Source organism: Neofelis nebulosa, chromosome 8 (genome assembly GCF_028018385.1).
Source record: "Neofelis nebulosa isolate mNeoNeb1 chromosome 8, mNeoNeb1.pri, whole genome shotgun sequence".
NCBI lineage: Eukaryota > Metazoa > Chordata > Mammalia > Carnivora > Felidae > Neofelis > Neofelis nebulosa.
Window position 1 is genome coordinate 109,385,672 of NC_080789.1, and position 21,275 is coordinate 109,406,946.

General features: G+C 36.9%; 1 pseudogene; it reads left to right on the top strand.

The window, feature by feature from the left end:
* The window catches only part of LOC131483904 (spliceosome-associated protein CWC15 homolog), a 51,323-nt pseudogene extending 46,820 nt beyond the window's left edge, over positions 1-4,503 (top strand).
* Positions 4,504-21,275: the final 16,772 nt, after the last annotated feature.

Below are 21,275 nucleotides of genomic sequence, written 5' to 3' on the forward strand. Positions count from 1 at the left end.
AGATCCTGACCTGAGTAGAAGTCAACGCTTAATTGACTGAGCCACCCAGGCACCCCACTTCTGCTTTCTTTTCATTAATGAATGTTTACTTATTATGTGTGTGTGTGTATAATATATTCTTTCATTACATTTCAATCTGCCTACCTAAATTGTTAATTTGAATTGAGTTTCCTATAGGTGGCATATAGTTGAGCTATGATTTTTAAAATCCATTCTGCCCGTTTCTTTTTGTTAATGTATCTAGACCATTTATAGCTAATGTATTTATTGTTATGTAAGAGCTTAAGTGTTCTCATTCTCATGATAATTTATTTTCTTTTCATTTATTTTTCTTTACTTTTTTTCTTTAAATTTAAGGCTGTATTGTTTTTATAGCTGTTTTAGGTTCTCAGTAAAATTGAGGAGGAAGTACATATTTCCCATTACTTCCTGATCCCAAACATGCACACTCTCTTCTATTATCAACATCCTCCACCAGAGTGGTACATTTGTTGCAATTGATGAATCTACATTGACACATCATAATCATCCTAAGTCCATAGTTTACATCATGACTTACTGTTTTTGTTGCACATTCATGCATGAGAAAATGTGTAATGACATGTATCCACCATTATAGTATCTTACAGAATATTTTTACTGCCCTGTAAACCACCCATACTCACCTATTTATCCATCTTTCCTCCTCCCAAACTCCTGACAACCATGGATCTTTTTACTGTTTTCATAGTTTTGCCTTTTCCAGACTTCATATAGTTGGTATTATGCAGTATGTAGTCTTTCTTGGCTGCCTTATTTTACTTAATAATAATCATTTAAGTGTCTTCAATATTTTTTCATGGCTTGATAGCTCATTTCTTCTCAGCACTGGATGCACTACAGTTTGCTTATCAATTCACCAACCAAGGAAGGACATCTTGGTTGTTTCCAAGTTTTGGTTGCTATAAACATCCATGTGCAGGGTTTTGTGTGGACGTAAGTTTCCAACTTCTTTGGATAATTACCAAGGAGTGTAATTCCTGAATTGTACAGTAAGAATATGTCTATATTTGTAAAAACTCACCAACCCAATTTTTTAAAGTGGTGTACCATCTTGCATTCCTACCAGTGTTAGAAGTCTTATTGCTTCATATCCTCACCAATCAGTGTTCTGGATTTTGGTTATTCAAATAGATGTTTTCTTCTTACTTTGGTTTTAATTTGTTATTTTTTTTCTAATTTCTTATGGTGGAAGCTTACATCATCAATATATTTTTAAATTCATGTATATTGACACATAGTCACCATATAATATTATGTAAACTTAAAATATACAATGAGATAATTAGATACACAATATATTGACAAATGTTTGCACAGTTATATTAGCTAACACATCCTTCACCTAATAATTATCATTTTATTCTTGTTATGGTGAGAATGGTAAAGCTCTACTTCAGTAGCAACTTTCAAATATACAATACAGCATTGTTAAGTATAGTCATCATAGTGTACATTTGATCTTTGGAATTTTATCATATCATTACTTAAAGTTTTTACTTTAAGTTTGGAGAAAAATATCTCCAAATTTCTTCCACCATTCAGCCTCTTGCAACCTCAATTCCACTCTCTGGTTCCATCAGGTTTATATTTTTAGATTCCACATATAAATGATACCCTACATACTGTTTTCCAAAATGGCTATACAAATTACATTCCCACAACCAGTGTGGAATAAGTTTCCCTCTTCTCCACAACCTTGCCAACACTTCATTCTCTTGTGGTTTTGATGATAGCCAAACAACAGTTGTGAGATGATGTCATATTTATGGTTTTGATTTGCAGTTCCCGGATAATTACTGATGTTAAATTTCCTACCCTGTGTCTGTTGGTTTTTAGTATGGTGTCTTTGGAAAATTGTCTATTCGGCTCCTCTACCTACTGTTTAATCAGATTTTGTTTGTTTGTTTCTTTTCTCTATTGAGTTGTATAAACTCCTATATATTTTATGGGGTGAGAGTGTGGCTTAGTTAAGCATCCAACTCTTGATTTTGGCTCAGGTCATGATCTCATGGTTGTGAGATGAAGCCCCAAGTCAGGCTCTGCACTGGGTATGGAGCCTGCTTGAGATTTGCTCTTTCCCTTTCCTTGTGCCCCTCCCCTGTTCATTCTCTCTCTCAAAAAAATTCCTTATTTACTTTGAATATTAACTTCTTAAAAGATATATGTTTTGTAAATATTTTCTCCCATACTGTAGGTTGCTGTTTAATTTTGTTGATTGTTCCTTGTGCTGTGTGCACCTTCCTAGATTGATATAGTACCATTTACTTACTTCTGCTTTCTTACTGTACTTTTCATGTCGTACCTCCAAAAAATTATGGCCAAGACCAATGTCCAGCTTTTTTCCTATGTTTTCTTCAAGGTGTTTTAAAATTTGAGTCCTATGTTTAAGGTTTAATTCATTCTGAGTTAATGTTTTTGAGTTGTATAATACAGGGGTCCAACTTCATTCTTTTTGCATGTGGTTATCAAATTTTCCGAACAGCATGTATTGAAGAGACTATCATTTCTCCACTGAATATTCATGTGTCCCTTGTCAAATATTAGTAGATCATATATCTGAAGGTTTATTTCTGGGCTCTAAACTGTGTTCATTTGGTTTATGTGTGCATTTTTATGGCAGTTCAGTTTTTATTACCGTATATATTGCAGTATAGTTTAAAATCAGGAAGTGTGATGCTCCTGCTTTGTTCTTCTTTCTCAGGATTCATAAAATTTTAGGATTGATTTTCTATTTTTGTGAAAAGTGCAATTAGAATTTTGATAGGGATTGCATTGAATCTATACTTGGCTTTCGATAGTATGAACATTTTAACAATATTAGCTCTTCTGATTCATGCACATAGGATAACTCTGCATTTATTTATTTTTTTCTCAATACTTTTAAATCAATGTATATTTATTTATTTATTTAAGCTAGCTCTATGCTCAGCGTGGAACACAATGTGGGGCCCAACCCCTGATATCAAATTTTGATCTGAGATCAAGAGTCAAACATTTATCACTGAGCCACCCAAGCACCCCTCTAAAAATTTTAGTATATAGATATTTTTACCTCCTTGGTTCATTTTGTTCCTAAGTATTTTATTCTTTTTTATATTGTTGTAAATGGAATTTTTAATTTATTCTTACTTTGTTTGTTGTTAGAGTACAGAATTGCAAATAAATTTTGGATGTTGATTTTATATCCTGAAACTTTACTTCTGACAGTTTTTTGGGTGATTCAGAATTTTTACACAGAAGACCATGTCATCAACAGAAACAGTTTTACTTATTCCTTTCCAATTTAGATGCCTTTTAATTATTTTTCTTTCCAAATTGTTCCAGTTGGACTTCCAGGGTATTTTGAATACAAGTGAGAATGTCTTGTGCCTGGTCTTAAAAGAAAAACTTTCAATCTTTCAGCATTGAGTATGTCTTTTATTATGTCATGTCTTTTATTATATCAAGGTATATTCCTTTTTCACCCAATTTCTCAACTTTTTATTACAAAGGAATGCTTATTTTTGTCAATGTTTTTTGTACATCTATTGAGATGGTCACATAACTTTTGTCTTTCATTCTATTACTGTGGTGTGTCACATTTATTGAGTTGCATATATTGAAATATCCTTTCATCCCAGGGATAAATCCCATTTCACCATGGTATATAATCCCTTTAATGTGCTGTTGAATTTTGTTTACTAGTATTTTGTTAAGAATTTTTGCATCTATATTCATGAAGACATTGGCCCTAGTTTTCTTTTTTCCTTCCTCCCTCTTTCTCTCCTTCTTTTTCTTTCTTTCTTTCTTTCTTTCTTTCTTTCTTTCTTTCTTTCTTTCTTTCTCTTTCTTTCTTTCCTCTAATGGATAATGTTGCTTGATCTGTCTTCTATATCATTAATTCTTTTTAACTTGGCCAAGTCTGCTGTTGATATTCTCTATTGAATTTTTCAGTTCAGTGTACTCTCCTGCTCCAAAATTTCAATTTGGTTCTTTTTAATCATTTCTATCTTTGTGTTGAATTTTTTATTTTGGTTCTTGTATTGTCTTCTTGTTTTATTGTTTAATTGTCTTCTCAGCATATTTAGAAAATTTGGTTTGAATTCATGTTGGGCAATTCATATATCTCCATTTCTTTGAGGTCACTGGAATTGTACTGTGTTCCTTTGGTAGTGTCATGTTTCTGTGATTGTGATCCTGGTAGCCTTGTGGAAGTTTCTGCAAATTTGAGGTAGCAATCACTTCTTTCAAACTTTATGGACTGACTTCACTGAGAAAATATTTGTATATGCAGTGGGAGGTAAACTGGAGCATTATGTGTTCCTACGTATAATGGTGAAGGGCCCCAAATTCAGGGGCATGTAGCATCTCTATGTCCAAACTCATGATTTCTTTTCTGCTCAGGTTGTTGGTGTCCACAGCATTGATAACTGCATTGTCCTTTGTCAGTTTGATGATGTGCAGAGGCTACAAGAACTTTGAAGTACTCAGCAGTCTTCTAGATTCTATGGCTATGGATAAGGATAGACAGCAGTGGTGACCAGAGCCAGTGGTCTACACACACTCAACTGTAAAGACGGGCAACATTTGTCTGTGTAGTGGCAAAATTGGTTGCAGGGCAAAACTGGGCCTGCAAAAAACTGTGGTGGCCTTAGTCACAATGTGCTCTTTTGTGGCTGAAGGATTTTGCCATGAATATATGGCAGTGGAATCCAGTGATATGGTTGGATCAAGAACATACATATAGACAGCTCAAGGGCTACCTGCATATCAGCCCAGTGGTACAGACCAGTGACAGGAGACAGAGAAGAATCTGAGCTTACACGAAGCTGTGGGGATCTTGGTTGTTGCCATGCACTTCTGTGGCTGTAAGATCTCACCACACTCATGGCTATGGTATTAGAAGGTCAGGGTTAGGCTGGTAGTATGCAAGTGCACAGTTGAAGGGGTTAGTGCCAAATACATGCACAATGGTGGGGTCAGCCACAGGGCAGACTGGTGCCTTACACTTTTACAGATTCAGAGACCTGGGCTTACTGCCAGTGCAAATCTCAGAATCCTGGTGGAGTAAAGGATAGGAGGCAGGAGGGATTAAGGAGGGACTTAGGCAGCTGGCACTTTCTTTTTTTTTTTTTAATTTTTTTTCAACGTTTTTTATTTATTTTTGGGACAGAGAGAGACAGAGCATGAACGGGGGAGGGGCAGAGAGAGAGGGAGACACAGAATTGGAAACAGGCTCCAGGCTCCGAGCCATCAGGCCAGAGCCTGACGCGGGGCTCGAACTCACGGACCGCGAGATCGTGACCTGGCTGAAGTCGGACGCTTAACCGACTGCACCACCCAGGCGCCCCAACAGCTGGCACTTTCAAAGACAAATATCTGTGGTGTGAAAATCAGTGAAATCTGTAGGGAGTTTGTGTCAAGTATGCTGGCCTTTAGTTTCTTCAGTGGCAAAAATTCCTGGGGTCATCTGAAAAGCAGGTCACTGGGAACCATTGTCACTCTGTGTGGCCAAAGCTGGTAGCTCTGACTCTTCTTCCTTGTTCTGAGTGATCTCTATATATTTCAGGTTTACTCGTCTCTGGCAGGGGTGAAATCAAAGTGGGTTTTTTATGAAGCATTCTAAAAGACTGGGGAAGTGGGATGCTCACATAGCTCTTCATTCCCTGGCAAGGGGACCTCTTTCTAGCTGGGAAATTCCTTCTTGGCTCAAAGAAGTACAGTTTGGGGGATGAGAGAATCCAGGCAAAATAAAGCTTTTTATTCTTCTCTTTTTTGAAATTATTCTCAAGGTTTTTGGTTTTGTTTTTGTTTTGTTTTTTCCTACTGTGTTTCTGAAGTTTCTTAAGTGGGCTCCTGAGCTCTCCCAGGCCACCTTATTTATGAGTAGCTGTCTAATTGTTGATCTCTGTGAGAGGATAGAAGATGGAATCTCCTGCTTCACTATCTTGGTGATGTCTCCACCTTTTATTGATTTTATGTCCTTCTTCTTTCCTAATACCTGTATTCACTGTTAACTTACTTTTGAGCATTGCTTCTGTGCATCCCACATTTTGATAACTTGTATTTTTATTTTCATTTTGTTTTACATATTTTTAATTTCTCTTGAAATTTCTTCTTTGAGCAATATGTTATTTAGAAGTATATTGTTTACTCATTGAGTATTTTGTGCTTTTTCAGTTTCCTTTCTGTTATTGATGTCTCATTCAATTCTATTATGATCTGGAGGCAGGACAACATGGCTGAGAAGTAGGGGGATCTGTACTTCCCATGTCTCTCAAACAAAGAAGTGCTGAAGCCAAAGGACTTTGAACCCCAAAAGTCTGGGAGGAAAAGAGACTGAGTCTAAAAGGGAGACACTAGGATATCCTTGACCGGTTATAGGTGGGTGATTGAGAACTGGGGGAGAGAAAACAGGCTGCATAGTCACAGAGAGGAGGGATCCCCTTTTGCAGGGAGACAAAGGGAAGAGAAAGAGAGGCTGGAGAAGTGTAGGACTCCTGGACAAGTATCTGGACAAGAGATAAACCTCAGACTGGGACTGAAAGGGATCCCATCTCTAACTGTGGGGCTCACTTTGGACTGGGGCCAGCTGCCCCATTCATGCCCCTGGGGAGGAGGGGAGCCAGCCCCTGGTTTGATGGTAGGTCAAGGGCAAGTCCACAGTAGAACACAGTCCTTTCCTTGGAGTGCTACACGATAGAACAAAGCCTGCCTGCACCTGCCACCCCTGGGCTCACTGGCTGTGTCGAGGGCACAGTCCTCATTAAGGAGAAAGAGGCTCCCTCCCTGGAGTGCTGTGGGACTGTTACAGAACCAGGCTGGAACGCTGGCGGAAAAACCAAGAGTCACTCAGAGATCTTGGTGGATTGGAGATTTATTTAACACTGGCGGGCTCAGAGGAGACTGTTTCTCCAAAGGTCTGAGCCCGGAATGCAAGTGGGGAGGGTAATTTATAGTCGTCAGCTTCCATATCTGTGGGAGTTTCTGCGTGCACAGCAAAGGAAGAAGAATCAGGAGGAGGGATCTCTAAGCTAGAGACCAGAGTCTGTTTTAACTCCATCAGCCGTCTTTGGCCTACTCTATTTACTTCTCCAACAGGACAAGACAAAACTTGCCTGTGTCAGCCACCCCTGGACTTGGTGGCAAGGTCAGCTGCGCAGTCCATAGCAGGAATAGGCGGTCCTCCCTGAAGAGCTGAGACACAGACAAAGCCAGCTGGGATGCACAGAGAGGTGTTTCCCCAATGCTAGATCTCACAGAGCAGATCTTTGAATCCTAGCCAAGTGCTGAGTCAGGGGAGTGAGTGGAGTGGGGAGGACCGCCCCGTCTGCACTCGCAGCACAGTGAGGACAACTCAAAAGGAGTCCACTGGGTCTGTGGAAAAGAGACTGAAGGATTGCCATTCCCCCACCCCCACCCCCACCACCAAGGCGGGACCTCAGGGATTGTTCCCTGGGGCCAATAATGAAGGTGGGACCAGCCTACACCAAACTGTGCCTCTCCCTGCCAGCTAACTGTATATCTGCTGGAGCGGGATAGATGCTGTGGAACCAGACGGCTCCATCATCCAGACCAGTGCTGCTGCATAGCCTGGCTTAATTCCAGAACAATTCTTGTTATTTAGATATATTCTCCCTTCTTATCTCTTCCCTCCTCTAGACTGCTTACTCTGGTTTTTGGTTTGTTTAAGCAGACACATTTCATCCATTCTCTTGATACATGTTCTACACCTCCTTTTTTACTTTACTTTCTGTCTCTGGAATTAAAATGTATAGTTTCTCTCTCTGGGTAACTTTATCTTTGTTTCCTTTTTCCCATCTCTTTCCTTATTTTCCTTCCTTTCCTTCGGATTAAGCCATTTAGTCTGTAAGCCTAGTCAATGTTTATTTTCTCTTTGTCCCCGCCCCTGTCATTTTTCTCTTTGTATGTGCTCTTCCATCAGTACCGCCTCCACTCTGCTCTTTACTTGTAGCTGGTGTTTCTGGTGTTTTGCTTTTGGAGTGTGTGTGTGTGTGTGTGTGTTTGACTGTGTTATTTGTCTGTGTGTTTGTGTGTCTTTGTTTCCTGTTTGTTTGTCTGTTTGTTTTCCTTTCCATGGCTACTTCAAGGAATAAATCAAAACATACCTAGTGAAGCGTCCAAAACATCACTACGAGTACACAAATAAAATAACCAAAGTCACAACAACAGACAGCAAGTAACACTCTCCACAAAACACCTCCTAAAGGGACAGGCCCTGGAAAGTGTATGACCCTCATTTAATATAGCAGTGTTCACAGGTGCAGAGCACATAACAAACTTTTAAAACTCACAAGGGACAGAAAACTAGCTAAAATGATGAAATGAAAGAATTCCCCTCAAATGAAATTTTAGAAAGAAATGACAGCTAAAAAATTGAGCAAAACAGATATGAGCAATATACCTGAACAAGAATTTAGAATAATAGTCATAAGTTTAATAGCTGGGCTTGAAAAGGGCATGGAAGACAGAAGAGAATCTATTACTGCAGAGATCAAGGAACCAAAAAGTAGTCATGATGAATTAAGAAATTCTATAAATGAGGTACAAAATAAAATGGAGGTGGCCACAGTGCAGATTGAAGAGGCAGAGGGGAGAATAGGTGAATTAGGAGATAAAATTATGGAAAAAGAGGAAGCTGAGTAAAAGAGAGATAAAAAAAATACAGGAACAAGAGGGGAGAATTAGAGAACTAAGTGATGCAATCAAATGGAACAATATTTGTATCATAAGGGTTCCAGAAGAAGAAGAAGAGAGAGAAAGAGGCTGAAGGTGTACTTGAACAAATCATAACTGAGAACTTCCCCAATCTGGGGAAGGAAACAGATATTGAAATCCAAGAGGCACAAAGAACTCCCTTCACACATAACTTGAATCGATCTTCTGCAGGACATATCATACTGAAACTGGCAAAATACAAGGATAAAGAGAGAATTCTGAAAGAAGCTAGGGATAAACGGTCTTTAACATACAATGGTAGAAGCATAAGAGTAGTAGCAGGCCTATCTACTGAAACTTGGCATGCCAGAAAGGAATGGCAGGAAATTTTCAATGTGATGAACAGGAAAAATATGCAGCCAAAAATCCTTTATCCAACAAGTCTGTCATTCAGAATAAAAGGAGAGATAAAGGTTTTCCCAAACAAAAAAAACCTGAAGGAATTCATCACCACTAAACCAGTCCTAGAAGAGGTCCTAAGGGGGACTCTGTGAGTGAAATGTTGCAAAGAATACAGAGTACCAGAGATGCCACTACAAGCAAGAAACCTACAGATGACACATTGACTCTAAACCCATATCTTTCAATAATAACACTGAATGTAAATGGACTAAAAGCTGCAATCAAAAGATATAGGGTGTCAGAATGGATTAAAAACAAAACAAGATCCATCTATTTGCTGTCTGCAAGAGACTCATTTTAGACCTGAGGACACCTTCAGATTGAAAGTGAGGGGATGGAGAACTATCTATCATGCTACTGGAAGTCAAAAGAAAGCTGAAGTAGCCATACTTATATCAGACAATCTAGACTTTAAATTAAAGGCTATAACAAGAAATGAAGAAGGGCATTATATAATAATTACAGGGTCTATCCATCAGGAAGAGCTAACAATGATAAATGTCTATGCACTGAATTCAGAATCACCCAAATATATAAAACAATTAATCACAAACATAATAAGCAATCTTAGTGATAAGACTATGGTAATTTCAGGGGACTTTAATACATGCAGCAATGGACAGATCATGTAGACACAGAATCCATAAGGAAACAATGGCCCTGAACAATATATTGGGCCAGACTTGGCAAATATATTTAGAACTCTACATCCCAAAGCAGCAGAATATACTTTCTTCTCAAGTGCACATGGAACATTCTCCAAGATAGATCACATACTTGGTCATGAAACAGCCCTCAATAAATATAAAAGAAATGAGATCTTACCATGCACACTTTCAGATCACAATGCTATGAAACTTGAAATCAACCACAGGAAAAAGTCTGGAAAACTTCCAAAAGCATGGAGGTTAAAGAACATCCTACTAAAGAATGAATGGGTCAACCAGGCAATTGAGAAGAAATTAAGAGGTATATGGAAACAAATGAAAATGAAAATACAACAATCCAAACGCTTTGTGACGCAGTGAAGGCGGTCCTAAGAGGAAAATTCATTGCAATCCAGGCCTAAAGGAACTAGAAGCAGGACAGCAAGGACACCCCAAATCCACCAGAAGAAGAGAAATAATGATCAGAGCAGAATTAAACAATATAGAATCCAAAAAAAAAAAAAAAGTAGAGAAGATCACTCAAACCGAGTTGGTTTTTTGAAAAAGTAAACAAAATTGATAAACCTTTATCCAGGCTTCTCAAAAAGAAAAGGGAGAGGACCCAAATAGATAAAATCATGAATGAAAAAAGATTTATTACATCCAATCCATCATAAATACAAGCAATTATCAGGAAATACTATGAAAAAATTATATGCCAACAAACTGGACAACAAACTGGACAACGTGGAAGAAATTGACAAATTCCTAAACACCCACATACTACCAAAACTCAAATGGGAAGAAATAGGAAATTTGAATAGATCCATAAGTAGTGAAGAAATTGAATCAGTTATCAAAAATCTCCCAACAAATAAGAGTCTTGGACCAGATGGCTTCCCTAGGGAATTCTACAAGACATTTAAAGTATACTTAATAACTATTTTTCTCTAGGTGTTCCAAAAAATAGAAATGGAAGGAAAACTTCTGGACTCATTCTATGAAGCCAGCATTACTTTGATTCACAAGTCAGAGACCCAGCAAAAAAAGAACTACATATCCCCTACATATCCCATATGTCTGATGAATATGGATGCAAAAATTGTCAGCAAGATACTAGCAAATTGAATTCAACAACATGTAAAAAGAATTATTCACCATGATCAAGTGGGATTCATTCCTTGCTGCAGGGATGGTTCAATATTGGCAAATCAATCAATGTGATACATCACATTAAATAAAAGAAAAGGTAAGAACCATATGATCCTGTCAATAAATTCAGGAAAAGCATTTGAAAAAAATATAGTATCCTTTCTTGATGAAAACCCTCAAGAGAGATGGATTGAAGGAACATACTTAAACATCATAAAAGCTATATATGAAAAGCCCACAGCTAATATCTTCATGGGGAAAAACTGAGAACATTCCCCCTGAGATCAGAAACATGACAGAGAAGCCCACTTTCACCACTGTTGTTTAACATAGTGTTGGAAGTCCTAGCATCAGCAATCAGACAACAAAATGAAATCAAAGTCATCAAAATTGGCAAGTATGAAGTCAAATTTTTACTTTTTGCAGGGGACATGATACTTTACATGGAATACCCAACAGACTCCACCAAAAGTCTGCCAGAACTGATGCACGAGTTCAGCAAAGTCACAGGGTACAAAACCAATGGATTGAAATTGGTTTCATTTTTATACACTAATAATGAAGCAATAGAAAGAGAAATAAAGAAACTTATCTCATTCACAATTGCACCAAGAAGGATAAAATACCTAAGAATAAACCTAACCAAAGATGTAAAAGAACTGTATGCTGAAAACTATAGAAAGCTTATGAAGGAAATTGAAGAAGATACAAAGAAATGGGAAAACATTCCACACTCATGGATTGGGAGAATAAATATTGTTAAAATGTCAATACTACCCAAAGCTATCTACACATTCAATGCAATCCCAATCAAAATTGCACCAGCATTCTTCTCGAAGCTAGAACAAGCAATCCTAAAATTTGTATGGAACCACAAAAGACCCCGAATAGCCAAAGTAATATTGAAGAGGAAAACCAAAACAGGATGCATCACAATCCCAGAATTTAGCCTCTACTACAAAGCTGTAATTATCAAGACAGTATGGTATTGGCATGAAAACAGACACATAGACCAATGAAATAGAATAGAGACCCGAGAATTGGACCCAAAAATGTGTGACCAACTAATCTTTCACAAAGCAGGAAACAGTATCCACTGGAAAAAAGATAGCCTCTTTAACAAATAGTTCTGGGAGAACTGGACAACAACATGCAGAAGAATGAAACTAGGCCACTTTCTTACACCATACACAAATATAAACTCAAAATGGATAAAGGGCCTGAATGTGAGACAAGAAATCATCAAAACCCTGGAGGAGAAAGCAGGAAAAAAACCCTCTCTGACCTTGGCCCCAGCAACTTCTTACTCAACACGTCTTCAGAGGCAAGGGAATTAAAAGCAAAAATGAACTTTTGGGACCTCATCAAGATAAAAATCTTCTGCACTGCAAAGAAACAATCAACAAAACTAAAAGGCAACCGATGGAATGGGAAAAGATATTTGCAAATGACATATCAGAAAAAGGGCTAGTATCTAAAACCTATAAAGAACTCACCAAACTCCACACCTGAAAAACAATCCAGTGAAGAATTGGGCAGAAGACATGAATAGACACTTCTCCAAAGAAGACATCCAGATGGCCAACAGACACATGAAAAGATGCTCAACGTCGCTCCTCATCAGGGAAATACAAATCAAAACCACACTGAGATATCACCTCATGCTGGTCAGAGTGGCTACAATGAACAACTCAGGAGGCTATCGATGCTGGCAAGGATGTAGAGAAACGGGAACCCTCTTGCACTGTTGGTGGGAATGAAAACTGGTGCAGCTGCTCTGGAAAAGAGTGTGGAGATTCCTCAAAACATTAAAAATAGAACTACCCTATGACCCAGCAATAGCACTGCTAGGAATTTACCCAAGGGATACAGGAGTGCTGACGCATAGGGGCACATGTACCCCAATGTTTATAGCAGCACTTTCAACAATAGGAAAATTATGGAAAGAGCCTAAATGTCCATCAACTGACGATCGGATGAAGAAGATGTGATTTATATATACAATGGAATACTGCTTGGCAATGAGAAAGAATGAAATCCGGCCATTTGCAGCAACATGGATGGAAGTGGAGGTTATTATGCTAAGCGAAATAAGTCAGTCAGACAAAGTCAGATATGTTTTCACTCAAATGTGGATCTTGAGAAACTTAACAGAAGACCATGGGGCAGGGGAAGGGGAAAATATTACAGAGAGGGAGGAGGCAAACCATAAGAGACTCTCAAGGACTGAGAACAAACTGAGGGTTGATGTGGGATGGGGGAGAAGGGAAAGTGTGTGATGGGCATGGAGGAAGACACTTGTTGGGATGAGCACTGGGTGTTGTGTGGAAAGAAATTTGAAAATAAAGTATATTTTGGGGCCCCTGGGTGGCTTGGTCGGTTAAGTGTCCCACTTCGGCTCAGGTCATGATCTCATAGTCTGTGAGTTCGAGCCCCGCGTCGGGCTCTGTGCTGACAGCTCAGAGCCTGGAGCCTGTTTCAGATTCTGTGTCTCCCTCTCTCTCTGCCCCTCCCCTGTTCATGCTCTGTCTCTGTCTCAAAAATAAACGTTAAAAAAAAGAAAATAAAGTATATTTAAAAAATAATTCTATTATGATCTGAAAGCATACCTTATATATAATTTCTACTCTTTGAATGTATTAAGGTATGTTTTGTGACCAAGAATGTAATTTATTTTAGTGAATATTCCATGTTAGCCTGTCAAGAAAGTGTATCCTGTTGTTCATGAATGTAGTATGCTATAGATGCCAATTACATACAGCTGATTTACATCTCCCTATATTCCTTCTGATTTTCTGCTTGCTAGACCTATCAATTACTGATAGCTGTTAAGCTCTCCAACTCTAATAGTGGACTGATGCATTTCTCTTTGCATTTCTAGCAGTTTTCGTCTTATGTATACTAAAGTTCTATTTTCAGGTACATACACACTAAAGATTGTTAGGTCTTCAAGAGTTGATCACTGTGTTATTTTGCTATGCTCCTCCTTAGCCCTGATAATTTTCCCTATTCTGAGTGTACTTTTTGTTAAGTTAATATAGCTACTTCAGCTTTCTTTTCATTATTTTTAACATGGTATTTTTTCTCCATACCTTTACGTTTAATATTTGTGTGTCTTTATGTGTCAGGTATGTTTATTGTAGACAATGAAGAGCTTGGTCTTGCTTATCTACTTTGATAGTCTGTATTTTATTTAATGTATTTAGATAATTTACATTTAAAATGATTAACACTATAGCATTCCACAAATAATTAACACTATAATGCAATAAATTTTAACAAAGTATTCTCAATTCCTCCTTCCCATCCCTTATAACATTTCTGTCATTCATTTTACTTATTCACAAGCTATAATTAACAAAAAGAATTGTTGCTATAATTACTTTAAATAAGTTGTTATCTGTTAGAACAACTAAGACTAAGAAAAATAAAATATTTATTTTACATTTATTTGTTCTCTAATTCTCTTCCTTTCTTTATGTATATCCAAATTTCTAACATAATATTTTCTTTCTTTGTATTAACATTTCTTGCAAGGCAGGTCTACTGGGGACAAATTTATTCAAAAAAGTTTTTGATCTGAGAAATTTTTATTACTCCCTCACTCTTGAGGTATAATTTAGCCAGGTACAGATTTCTAGATTGGCAGATTTTTCCCCCAACATTTTTTATATTTCACTCTACTCTCTTTTTCCTTGCATGGTTTCTCAAGAGATGTCCAGCATAGTTATTATCCTTGCTTCTCTATAAGTAAGATGCTTTTTTCCTTCTATTTGATTCAAGATTTCCTTTTTGATTTTCTACTGTTCCAATATGTATATGTGACTGTAGAGTTTTTAGTATAAATAATGCAGATGGTCCATGAATTTCTTGGATTTTTGGTTTAATAGACATCATTAATTTGGGGGAAATTCTGTCATTATTGTTTCAAATAATTTTTCTATTCTTTTCTCTCTTCACCTTTTGATAGTTTTATTACATGTATTTACATCTTTTGTAGTTGTCCCACATTTCTTTCATATGATGTTCCATCTTTTTCATTTTTATTTCCTTTTGCATTCCAGTTTGGGAAATTTCTATTCACATTTCTTTAAGCTCACGGAGTCTTTCTTCATCCATACCCAACTCACTGATAATCCCATCAAGTCTTTATATTTAAGCATTTTTTATTTTTAACATTTCTTTATTGATCCTTTCTAAGGAATTTCATCTCTTCCCTTATATTACCTGTGCTCTTTCATGCTGTCCACCTTTTCTATTAGAGCCCTTAACTTATTTTTTTTAATGTTTATTTATTATTTTTGAAGGAGAGAGAGAGAGAGACAGAGTGTGAGTGGGGAAGGGGCAGAGAAAGAGGGAGACACAGAATCCAAAGCAGGCTCCAGGCTCCGAGATGTCATCACAGAGCCTGATGCAGGGCTCAAACTCACAAACCACGAGATCATGACCTGAGCCAAAGTCGGATGCTCAACTGACTGAGCCACCCAGGCGCCCCTAGAGTCCTTAACTTATTAATCAGTTTTAAATTCCAGGTCTGATCATTGCAACATCATTGCCATCTCTGAAACTGGTCCTGATGTTAATTTTGTCTTTTCAAGTTGTGCTCTTTTAGTATGCCTTGTGATTTGTTGTTGTTGTCAAAGACTGAATATGATGTACTGGGGAAAAGGAACTTGGATAAATAAGCCTTTGGTGTGAAGTTTTATGCTTATTTGGCTGTTACGTAGAAGCTAGATACAAGCAGTGAAAAGAATGCTCTGAGGTAGAGCCTTAAGTCCTTGAAGGGAGAATGATAGAGAGGTGAGCTGGAGGCAAGCATGGTGATAAGTACATTACACATTAGAAGGCCAGAGGCACACCATACTGACTTTGTGTCTCCCAAGACCTTGGGGCTGACAGATCAAGAGCCATAGGTGCAGAACATTTGCTCGCCTCTTCCACTTCTGCCCTAGGATAACCCCTAGATTCATTTTGTGGTTATAGCCCCTTCATAGAGAAAGGCTGCTATGATGGTTTTAGTACAAACCTTATAGGGTCAAAACCTCCCGTTTCCAATTTGTGAGAGGAGTTCCGCAAAATAATTGGAAGCAGCCTCTGTTAGAGACCACCCCACTGAATGTCACAGCTCCTCTCAGCCCAGAAAGACTCAATAATATCCAATCCCAAAACAACCTGTGCACTGTTTCCACCTTGCAGAACCTGTCCACCCTCTCTCACCTTAGTGTTCTTCATGCCACCCATTGCTTTAAGGGAGACAGGCTAAAGCAGGCTGGAGTTGCAAATTTTCCTTCTCCCAAGTGAGTTAAGCTCTGGTAAAACCCCAGTTGGTTAGGTTCTGGTAAAACTGTGTCTTTTGAGGATAGACTTTGTTAAGAAAAACAGAATACTCTGTATGTATTTCAAAATGGCTAGTTTCCCTCTCTTTGCTAGATGCACAAAAGGATCATTCTCCAATCTCTACCATGAGAACCTAGTCGGATTCTTAGAAATAAAACTAAAACTGGGCCCCTCTGGAGTTTTTAACTCTCAAACTTGTATGCATTGAACCATGAGTAATTCATCAATTACACCTCAGGTTTTCTTACCATTACACTGATTCTCCTAGAGATTTCTACTCCAATAAGTTCTGATTCTCTGTATCCATCACCCTGTCTCTTTAATTTCAGAGGCAGTGGTTTGCCCTGTGGCCTCAATTCCCTGGTAAATCTAAGGAGTACTTGTTGGATTTTAGTTTGTTCAACTTTTTCCTCGTGTGGGTGAGATGATGGTTTCCAAAGTCTTTCCATGACAGATCAGAAACCAGAAGTTTCTATTGGATTTTTAAATTTTGGTTGCTGTATTTTTGAGTCCTAAAGTACTCCTTTATGTTTTTCCTTATATCTTATATTTATTTGTTGAAACTTTCTACCCTTTAATGCTTAAGCATTTTGCAATGCTTGTTGAAATATTTTTATGATGCTTCCTTAAAGTCTTTGTCAGGTAGTTCTAACATCTACAACATTTTGATGTTGGTATGTTGGTCTCTCTCTCTCTCTCTCTCTCTCTCTCAATTCCATATGGGTCTTCCTCATTTTTTTTTTAAGTTTATTTATTTTGAGAGAGACCAGCAGGGGAGGGGCAGAGAAAGAGTAGAACAGAAGATCGGAAGCAGCCTCTGTGCTGACAGCAGAGAACCCAATGCAGGACTTAAACTCATGAACTGTGAGATCATGACGTGAGCCAAAGTCAGATGCTTAACTGACTGAGCCACCCAGGCACCCCTGGATCTTCCTGGTTCTTAATGGCACAAGTTATTTTCAGTTAAAATCTTGACATTTTGGATATTAGCCAACAAGAGTTTTGGTTTTATTTACACTTTTTTTCTTTCAAAGCTGACTTCCTTTGACACTACTGTGGTAGGAAGATGGCATCACCATCACTTTACAGTATTAGGATAAAAATCTATGTTCCCTATTCAGCCTCTGTTGACACTTGTGGTGGGGAGTTTCATGTTATTGTTAAGCAAGGGTGAGACTTATGACTCCCCAGTAGGATCTACTAATTACTCCCTGGCTGCAAGAGTTAGAAGTACCTAATTACTGTTCATCCTATAGGCTCCACTGATGTCTTGGGGAAGGGGGTTGTCTGGTAATACAGAACAATGATGAAACACTTCCTATCCATTAAATCTCCTCTGACACTACCCAAAAGGGATTTTTAGGTTGCCTTACTACTACAGTAAGGGATTAAGTACAGTTTCCTCATAGCCTCCACTGACATCATAAAGTGAAGGAATCTTCTTATTACCTCATGAGAATGGTCTCCTTACTGAGCTTTCTTTGATACCAAATTGAAAGGGGATCAGAGATATGAGAGGATTTGGCTGAGATGTTCCATTATACCACAGCAAGGGTGCAAATTAAGTTTCTTCACTCAGTTTTTGTTGATGTGGTTTTGGCTGGGGCCAAAATTTAATATTTTGTATTTGGTTGGAATATGGTTACTGTCTAAACGTCTTCTAGCATGATTTAACTGCCTCTTTCCTGATCTTGTGGATACACAGAGCTGGTTATGTTGGAGTTTTCTTTGTCTGGGATCATTGATATTTCTAGAGTGCTGTATTCTTTGAATACAAGTCTGGGATATATCAAGCAAAAAGGAAATCCAAGGAACTTAACATCATGTTGTTCCTTAGACCCTGAGTTCCCTAAGTAGTTTGCCATCTTCTCTCTGTTTTTTAGAGTCATTTTATATTTTACATATAATGTCCAGGGTTTTAGTTGTATTTGATAGAAGTATAAGAAAGAGTGCATCTATGTAATATTTCCAGAAAAGAAAGTATATTTTGCCCTCAATTTTGAAAGTCATTTTCTCTGGGTGTCAATTTTTTTTTTTCTTTCTCATGTCCCTTTAAAGACGTTACTCCATTGGAATATGACTTGTTTAGTTTCTGACAAGATGTCTTCTGATTTTTTTCCCTTTTTATGTATGCCTCATTGTCAAGCTTTCTTAAAGATTTATCTTTTATGTGCAGAGGTGTGTGTGTGTGTGTGTGTGTGTGTGTGTGTGTGTTTGTGTGTACCCCACTTCATGGCCTATGAGATTCTTAGATGTATGATTTGATGTATATCATTAATTTTGGACAAATCATCAGTCATTATTTGTTCAAATATTTTCCAAGTTCAGTTTTCTCTGTTTTAATATTCTGGAATAACAGAATACATGTTAGACTGTTTAATATTGAATATATTGAATAATCTATTTTTATTACTACTATAATTCTATTCTTTCTTTACTCATTTCTATTGATATGACTTGTGTATATAATTCATATAACTCTCTTTATTTAACAATGTATATAAGTATAATTTCTATAAGTTGTGTACCTTCACATTTACTGATTATTTTCTAGGCTCTTTTGAGTTTCCTCATGAGCTCATCAAAAGTATTCTTCATTTTTGTCACTGCATTTTAAAATCTAGTATTTCCAATAATACTTTCTATAATTTATATCTGTTTTCATAAATGACACTTCTCATCTTGCATGTTTTTCTTTTTTATTAGAATCTTTCAATATTAATCAAATGTAATTCAAATTCCTTGTCTGATCAAAGTCTGTTTTATATCTGATTCTTGTCCTATTGATTGTTTCGTCTCTTAGCAGTGTGTTGTTTTTTAATTGCTCCTTTCCATGACTTAGAATTTTAATTAAAGCTGATTTATTTTTTGGTAAGTTAATAGATTAAGGTTAAGAGGAATGATATTTTACTTGGAACAAAGCATACAACAAGCAAAAAATAAATACAAACAAAAAGTAAATGTGAAAGGCATAACTCAGTGAAATAGGCCAAAATAACAGTAATTACAGCTAGGAAATATTAGCAAGCTATTTTTTTTTTGCTCAAAAAATTACCAAATATGACACAGTTTTCACAAAATTTTTAGGGAAAAAAAAGGAAATAGACATGTACAATTTTAGAATATAAAGGAAAGAAAATAATGAGATATCAGGAATAATAATAAAGTATATTATTAATAACTATATGTTAATAAAATAGATAGCCTTTTTCAAGGGTTGGCAAGTGTTTTCTCAAAGTGACAGATAGTAAATAGTTTAGGCTCTATGAGCCACATATAGCCTCTGTTCATGTTCTTTTTTCATTTTTTAACAAAACTTTAAAATATTAAATCCATTTTTTATTTGCAAACTATACAAAATGAACAGCAGGTTACAGTTTGCTGACCCCTGGCCTAAATGAATAAATAAATCCCTGGAACTGTATAAAATGATTTCCTGGAACTGTATAAAGTGTGAAAAATAAGTATATAAAAAAAACCTTAGCATATCATTATGTATTAAAATTTTTAAATATTAAATGATTACATGCAAAACAATGTATGCTTCATAATAACATATAAGCAAAGTATACTTTGAGTATATTTATTAATTCATTCAGCAGACAATCACTGAGGCCTTACTATGTTCCAGGCACTGTTCTAAATTTTGATGAGAAAATGATCACAATAGTGAGAAATCCCAGCCATAATTTTTTCTCTTCCTACTTCATTATGCATAATTTATTTAGACATATATAATGCTTCCATATATTTTGAGTTATTGATTTTATTTTTAACTTCACCTGTTGTACAGAGCAGTTTGAATTATCATTGCATTTAATATTTCAATCATTAGGGTTTTTTTGTCAATTTTTAGAGGCATTTACTTGGAATTCTACCTGTTTGAGTCCTTTGAAGACAGTGTTGTAATTCCTTGCTCTTGAAATTATTTTCATTTAATATATATAGAATATACATTATATAAATACATAAATAATATCATATGTATTTTACTTTTGATTAATGCCTATGGGTATGAACTCTTATCCATGGTAGTTGCTGGTATTTTTAGCATGTCTTACTTGGTTCAGATATTTCCGTGATCACTACCACTCACCTACTCATGCTAAGAGCTTGTATAATTGTACAGTGATCATAGGAGGAAAGGAATACAAAATAAGAGATTAAAGTACAATTAAAAACTGGAAACTTGAACTATGAGAAGACTAAAGAAACATGTTACAGCTTGTTTTAAGTCAGTTTAGAAACTGGAATCTGTAAATATAGTTAAGTGAACTAAATTTAATGAGTCCATTAAAAAAAAATGCTGATGGCTTGCCTTGATTCTAAAACATAAACATAAGTACCAAAGCTTCACAACAATGGATTTGACATTGATTTTTGTGTTTGTTTGTTTGCTTGTTTATTTAAATATTTATTTACTTTTGAGAGACAGAGGTATGAGCAGGGGAGGGAAAGAGAAAGGGAGGCACAGAATCTGAAGCAGGCTCCAGTCAGCACAGAGCCCGACTTGGGGCTTGAACTCACAGACCATGAAATCATGGAGGCTTAACTGCCTGAGCCACTCAGGCAACCCTCCCCCCCTTTTTTCTGATATGACACTAAAGGCAAAGGTGAGAAAATAAAAATAGAAAATATCAACTTCATGGGGCACCTAAGTAGCTCAGTCATTTGAGCCACCGACTGGATTTCAGCTCCAGTCATGATCTCGCAATCATGGGATTGAACTCCATGTCAGGCTCAGCCTATAGTGTGGGGGCTGCTTAGGTTCTCTTTCACCCTCTCTCTCTCTGCCCCTTCCCCACTTTTGCTCCCTTTTTCTTTCCAAATAAATAAATAAATAAACTTTAAAAAATTGTAGTTCATGGAAATTAAAAGGAAATTATGCATTGAAAGACACTATCAACAGAAGATGAAAAGTCAACCCTCAGAATGGAAGAAATTATTTGCAAATTATGTATCCAATAAGGGATAAAT